The following is a 7,867-nucleotide window of genomic DNA, read 5'->3' as shown; positions in this document are numbered from 1 at the left end:
GTTTTTGCTGTAAGCTGCTATGTTCATTACACTGATTTTTGCATAACTGTAGCATTGTAAGATGTTTAAGAACAATTTATAATGCACATGTTAGGAAAGGTGTTATAAGGAGCTTTTTAGTCAGCATACAGAAAGGGCTGAGAAATTCAAAAATGGTCATATTGTACTTTTATGGCTGAATTACAGAAACGGTGAGTGTGCATGGGGTTCCTTAGGACTTCCATGCATTTCATAACTCCAATATAAGTTATATAAGCCGTTACTATAAGCTTTTTATATCAGCACACTGCACTCAGCAGTTTGAAATTTTAATGGTGTTTGTACTTTACGTAATGGCTGAGTTATTCATGCAGTTGTTGGAGCAGATGGAGCTCAGGACTCGATGCAATCTCATAAGTTATAAGTCTTATTATCTTGTATTTATACATAGTTGATCATTTTGCTATACAGAGCTGTTTCTAATATTAAAGTGTTCTGTTTTTTATTTATGAGATATGAATATTATTGAGATGACAACAGAACAGAGGTTTAAAATCCTGTTTTCCTGCAATACAGTATTTAAGCATGTAAATGCCTGCATATCTTATGAAAAATACTGATATATGAACATTTTTTGAATTAATGGATTAGTATAGTCTGCTCATTGACTTTTTAGTGTTAGTTGATGTATATTACAAGTACTGTAGTGATGAGATTTTACACTTGTACACACAGTGAAGATCATATGATGCAATAGCACCACCAACTGGCCAACTGAAGGATTTATTCAGTTCTATCTTGTCATATTAGTTTGACGTACAGCCTTAGTAAACTAACTTCTATTTTTAAGTTTTGCATAAAGACTTGAATAGACATAGCTGAGACTCAGGTGAAGGAGAATTTGTGGGCAATAGAAATCTCAAAAGTTAACTTAACTAATAAGCTTAGTTAAAACCTCAACACCTCTACACTTTGAAGATACATAGAAATACATTGACCTCACCTCTTACCAAAACTTTTTAAATCAAGCTCAACTTAAGTCTACAGCTCTGCTTCTTACCACTGTTAATCGTGCTGAAAAGTATATAGCTTCTTTTTTCTTCAGCTGTAGTCTGTTGAATTTACATCACAAAATTACCCCATACTTAACCCTCAGTGTAAAATATAGATAAAATAATTAGTTTCTAACTTGGTTTACATGGTTAAGTACATGTAAAAAATGTTATTTTTAGTAGGGCTGGACAAGTGACTGAAATTTTTATCAAAATCATAATATGGCCCACTGCAATTTTCAAATTGCAGGAGATGCAGTATTTGTTAAAGGCGAAATGTGGGTCAAAATAATTGTCCTGGCCTACATAAAATATTCTACAGACTTAAGACAACATCTTTGTTTGGTACAGATCCCCACAAAAATCACACCAAAATCATTTTAATATGTTTTTTTAATTAAAATGAGAATAATTATGTAAAAATGATTATTAATATATTAATATCGCAAATCATGTCGCAATTGCATTATCAGACAAAATTAAATGTGCAAGCAGTAATGAACAGGCCCTAACGCCTCCGTGCACAGCAGGCTGCAGTGCAATCGAAAGGCTTCTGTCACAGGCATGCAGATGTCTTCAACCTGGTCTGTTTTCAGACAGGGCAAGAAGAAGATAAACATCACTTCCTTTGTCCACTATTTTGACTGCTGCTGGGGCTGCTTCGCTGGAATTTTGTGGGGGGCGCTATTCAGCCAGTTTGCATCAATGATGGGATATTGTCATGTACATTTGTTCAGGATGGGAGTCTTATCAAACATGTTAAGTTTGGTGCAGACTGGAGCATTTACAATAAAGTTATAGCAACTTCCTCTGTCATGGCGAAACTTCAAATCTCAACGGTGTGAGGATGACAATTTTCTGCAGGGTGAGACATGTTAACCCACATGACCCAGTCAAAGTTTGATTGACATGTGTACTGTCAGGTGTGTAGAGACAATAAGTAACTGCAGCTGGACACAGAAAAATACTCATATATTTGAATGGAGAGTGTGAGTGAACCCACACCTTTTTGAACATTTACTGCTTCCACATCGTTTTAGATACAAACTTCATTTGAACTTTAAATGAGTCACGAGACTTTGACTTACAAATCTTGAATTTACATGTGTTTTCTATCTTTTACTGTTTAGATATTAGAGTCTGAGTTTTAAAGTCTTTTCTTGCTCCTCCTGTTATTTTATAATGAGTGTGTATTGCAGAATGTTTCACAGCACTGAGGGAGTCACATAACGAGGAGCAGTTGGAGAGGAGTGCACTTCTTGTGAAATCTCCACATAAATCCCATTACTTTGGCCAAATCTTACATTAAGAATCATGTTTTGTAGTAGGAAATTTCGTGGTGAATCCATTGACACAGGTTTGAAAGTGGTCAGACTTATAGTTTAGACGTCAGAAGCCTCTGTTTGACACATAGTCCATGCCTCCCCCATTGTTTTACATTGTAAGGGGTAACCCTCTTTTTGGTCTTCTGTGGCAGAAGCCTCCCTCCCTCCCAGGTCCCTCTTTTTGGTCTGTGGCAGAAACCTTTGAAGAAGCCTTCCTCTCCTCCAGAAGTCCCTCTTTTTGGTCCTCTGTGGCAGAAACCTCAGAAGAAGCCTCTCTCTCTTCTCTGCCTCTTTTTGGTCCTCTGTGGCAGCGACTGGAGAAACCCCCCCCCCCCCCTCAGGAGTCCCTCTTTTTGATCTTCTGTGGCAGAAACCTCCCTCCTCCAGAAGTGCCTCTCTTTGGTCTCCCATCTTTTTAGTCCTCTGTGACAGAAACGTCTGGAGAAATCTCCCTCTCCTCCAGGGCTCCCTCTTTTTGGTCTTCTGTGGCAGAAGCCTCCAAAGAAGCCTCAGTCTCCTCCAGAGGTGCCTTTTTTCGGTCCTCTATGGCAGAAACCTCTGAAGAAGCCTCTCTCTCCTCCAGAAGTCCCTCTTTTTGGTCCGCTGTGGCAGCAACTCCTGTGGAAACCTCCCTCCCCCCAGAAACATTACTGCACATATTTGGTGGGCCAAACACGGTAGCAAACCTGGAAGCTAGAAACTTTTTTTCGTGTATGAGCCAGCTGAGCAATTCTTATTGGACTGAATGGGTACCATTTTTTGTCCGGTATCCAGCTCTGATAATACATCCATGGGCAGGATGCTAGAAGTTGCTCAGCGACATATAATAGTAATGACAGGAAGACAAGCACAAAGTGCAATGACATTTAAATGAGCTAAATGTCATCTCGCATTTTGTCCCATAGCTGTTTAACTTTCCGGCTGTTTGTTGCTGCAGTTCTCAGCTGGTAAAATCTTTTTTTTAAATGTAAAATTGCAGAGTGACCTGAGCTGTTACTGAACCTGACTTACTGCAACTCAGCAGCTCTGCTCCACAGCAGACAGGTTCAGGCAGACTTTCATTGGAACTCCAGTTGCACATTTTTAAATAAGATTTTACCAGCTGATAACCGCAGGAACAAACAGCCAGAGTTGAAGAGCTGCAGGATGAGATGTGAGGAGGATTTCTGATGTTTCTGTGGCTACCAGCAGCTCCTCCTCCTGCAGACAGTCACAGACGGAGCCAGCATGCCAGCACCGCTATTAACTGCCGTTAGCTCCTGAAGCTAAAGCTATCTCAATCAGCATATATTTGAAAATGAGCACGGGGTTGGGGGAGTTATCATTCTACCATTTATATAAATTTCATGACATATAAACCTCACAAATGGTCGACTCTCCGTCAGCACCTTTTTGGGGCTGAATTCAGCAGCAGATGACAAGTTGAGCCACTTTCAACCTATGAAATGTAGATTTTTATAAATCTGGTGTTAATGTCAATATTAGATTGACATTAACAGCAGATATTGCTGGTAATTGACATTTCCCAGCAGATAATTTACAGAATCTACATCTTTAAAACCATACTTGGTCAAGTTTCCTCTAACACACAAAATAATTATAAATATAATACTATATACCATTCAGAAATGTAAATTATTGTAACTATATAGGTTTAAAAGAGAAGGCTGGTGATATTCTGTATTTTTCTTTTTGTCAATAAATACCATGAGGAAACCAAAACTGACAAGTTCATCCTACCAACAAGTAGGCTATTGTGTGTATCCAAAGCCTGTATATCCTCTGTGCCATAGACCTCCACTGTTGTCCAAAAATTATTAAAATCACATCAATAAGCCACTAAATTGTAGTTTATTTTGAGTCAATCTCACATACACCATCCTGCTGCTGTAAATACTCACTAGCAAAATAAAGATTAATCTTGCATCTGAAAATAACAGCTGATATGCATTTTCTCATGGTTAAAAACTTAAGCCTTATCTTCTAAATGTTTGCCTTGGAAAACACTACAATTAATAACAGTAATGTCCATGTTGTAAAGGTATTAAAGAACCACACCAGTGATTTAGCATGTTTTAGTCCTTTTACTGCAAATCAAGTTTACTTTGAGTACAGCTTTTTTATTGTTCCATTTGGTTTTTATTCATTTTCTGCACCGTATGAAAATCAAATAGCAGACTTGAAACTTGCTTATTGTGTAATTATTATTGTATCTGACTCAACTTCACACTTGGGAAGTGTACAGGACAAAGACCCCACTCAGTTAAACCACTTAAGAGAGAAGAAGAAATGCACACAGGAGAGAAAAACAGAGGTGGAGGCAGTAAAACTAGCCAATAGGAGCGCAGACACATTTGATTGGCAGCAGAATCAACCAATGGAAGGCCATAAACGGCCTCTACGTTTCAACCTCAGTTTAGTCTCACTATTGAAGTCTCTGCATTAAAACTATTTAATTTATTAAATCATTATCGTTTTAATTGATACGTTTGTCAGTTGATACATATACATGCAGTTCTCAAGATATAATAAGCAATCGTCCCATCCCGAAGAAGCGTGTTTTGAGCAGGCACTGCACTTGTCTATCTAGTAAAGGAAGGAACCTCTGTCTGTCTGTATGTCCTACGAGTATCTTTTGAACCTCTCATTAAATCGATTCCATACTAAGCAGTTGTAAGGCCAGGGAACAAAGGGAGCGCAGTGTTCAATTTGGTGCAATTTGGACACGTGATACGTTTAATGTTAGTAAACTGAAACTGAAAGAAATGTAAGTGAACATTTGAGCTGGAAAAGATGAAAACAGAAAAAACCTGTTGAAACTGTAGTTAGAAGTAGAAGTTTTAGTTTAGGTGTAAGCACTGAGTGAAGTTCAAGTGTTGCCAGATGTGAAAGTTTTGAACGGAGTTGAAGTGTAGAGCTGCCACCCCATCAATTTTTCAAAATTCAACAAAAATAACTTAAGCTGAAGCAAAAATAAATAAATAAATAAAATCTGCAGCCTCACAGTAAGCAGCCACCTACTCATCACTACTGACCAGTGACTGACCTTTTACCTTCTCAGCTTCACCTAACGTAAACGAACGTACCATTTAATCAGGTGACCACAGGGTGAGCTGGACTGATACAAAACTTTCAAACTTTCAAACTTTGTCTTCTTGCTTTCAAGAAAGGAGCCACATTTGAAACTCCCAGCAATTTACTAGCATAAGTGCTTTTTTGAGGTAAAAATGTAACTTTTCTATCAGATGTATTTTTTGGATACTGTCCTCAGATCAACGGTCTAGGAATCCATACAAGTATTATTAGAATCACTGTTTTGTAAGCTAAAAATAGAAATGACTAACATGTCAAACTAACAGTCAGGCTAGTTCACATGATGTGAAAACATGGCTGGTAATACTGGGACAGTTGTAACACCTTGATACAACCCTACCTGAACCAAGTAATTTCATTTATATTTTAAAAACCTAAAGGCCAACATAAAATAGATTACCTGCTAGCTACCTGCTGCTACCTGCAGAGTAGGATACTGGAGCCCCAAGAGGGTTTTCTCCACAGAAATGGAATTCCTCCTTAGAAACTACCTGACAGAGGCAGCTGACTACAGGTTGAGCCCAAAGGAGGTAGACTATTAAACTAAAGTGGGCTATATGTAGATTTATTATGTATTCAACTAATTCATAACAATTTATTCATTTCAGGTACGTAAGTTTGCCTATAATTTAGTAAAGTCATGTAACTGCAACTATCCTGAAAGCTGTGCAGAGAAAGGGATGGCTGGAGCTGCCTGGTTTACAGCCAATAAGATATACTGTATGTATATTCCTACAGCTTTCTCTCTGTGACGCAGAGGCTAGCTCATGCCTCATTAAATTGGTGTCTTGTGTGTGTGTGTGTGTGTGTGTGTGTGTGTGTGTAGATTTTGTTTAGTCAACATTTTAGAGCTACAACAATTTGATGATAGAGTAACTGTTTTTAAGCAAAAATTAAAGCTGCAAGCAGCGTTAGTCGGGACCTTGCACTCTGGCTCGTTGGGATCAGATCATTTTGCTTTTTAAAAATGAGGGATATTTCTTACAAGTGTGGTGTGCTTTTATTTTGAATGTTTGATTGACAGGATGAGAATTTTCTGCAGGGTGAGACATGTCTGTCTTGCTCACACCTGTGTCATCAAAATTATGAGTTTTGGGCCCATTCACTTGAATTTCAATTAATAAATTGAAAGCTCTTGATGAGTTTGTGTGTAAAACAAATTATTTTCCTAATTTTCATCAAGTCTGTTTTTTAGAAAAGGAAAGACTTTTAACCCACATGACCTGGTCAAAGTTTGATTGACATGTGTACTGTCAGGTGTGTAGAGACAATAAGTAACTGCAGCTGGACACAGAAAAATACTCATATATTTGAATGGAGAGTGAGAGCGAACCCACACCTTTTTGAACATTTACTGCTTTCACATAGTTTTAGAAACAAACTTCATTTGAACTTTAAATGAGTCATGAGACTTTGACCTACAAATCTTGAATTTACATGTTTTTTCTATTTTTTATTGTTTTTTAGATATTAGAGTGTGAGTTTTAAAGTCTTTTCTTGCTCCTCCTGTGATTTGATAATGAGTGTGTATTGCAGAATGTTTCACAGCACCGAGGGAGTAACATCACCAGGAGCAGTTGGAGAGGAGGATTTAAGAGTACGCTTTTTGTGAAATCTCCTCATAAATCTCATTACTTTGGCCAAATTTTACATTAAAAATCATATTTAGTAGGTGGAAATTTTGCTGCGAATCCATTGATATAGGTTTGAAAGTGGTCAAACTTATAGTTTTATAGTTTTTATAGTTTATAGAAGCCTCTGTTTGACACAAAGTTCATGCTCATAGATTGCCTTCCCATTGTTTTACATTGTAAGGTGTGATGTGGCACTACAACTTTCAGGGTTTATAAAATCCAAACCGTTCAAGTTATTACAAAGCTTTTAACAACTTTTTTCAGCATAGTGTCAGAAGTCACCTATTAAAGTTTGAAGCCGATACCATTAACGCCCTCGGAGGAGACAAAAATTGGGGCAAATTCTTATTTTGAGAAGCTAATTGCGGACTTCCTGTTGTATTTCAGAGGTGTCAGCGTATGATTTGTAGGTCTTGATGAAACGAGTAATTGATTGGTTTGATCTCTTTACGACATTCCTACGGGCCGTGGCGGCCATTTTAATCGCGTAGGTGGCGCTAGAGAGCACATTTTGGCACTCCATGTGTTCATTTTTACATTTTATCACATTTTTCACAGAAAGAAAGAAAGAAAGAAAGAAGCAAACAAACAAACAAACAAACACACAAAAAATAATAGGGTCCTCGCCCTTACGCGAGGACTACTGTTTTACAGTAGTCTCCTGCCTTTTGGGCTCGGTCCCTAATAATCTCAATTATATGTTTTTTCAAAAATCATTCAGCCTTACTTTGTAGTCTGGTTGTGTTGGTAGTTGTACCAGGCAGCTGTTGGATGAGTGGACGGC

Source organism: Thunnus albacares, chromosome 8 (genome assembly GCF_914725855.1).
Source record: "Thunnus albacares chromosome 8, fThuAlb1.1, whole genome shotgun sequence".
Lineage (NCBI taxonomy): Eukaryota > Metazoa > Chordata > Actinopteri > Scombriformes > Scombridae > Thunnus > Thunnus albacares.
The sequence above is the reverse complement of the archived record's forward strand: the minus strand, read 5'-3'. Positions refer to the sequence as shown.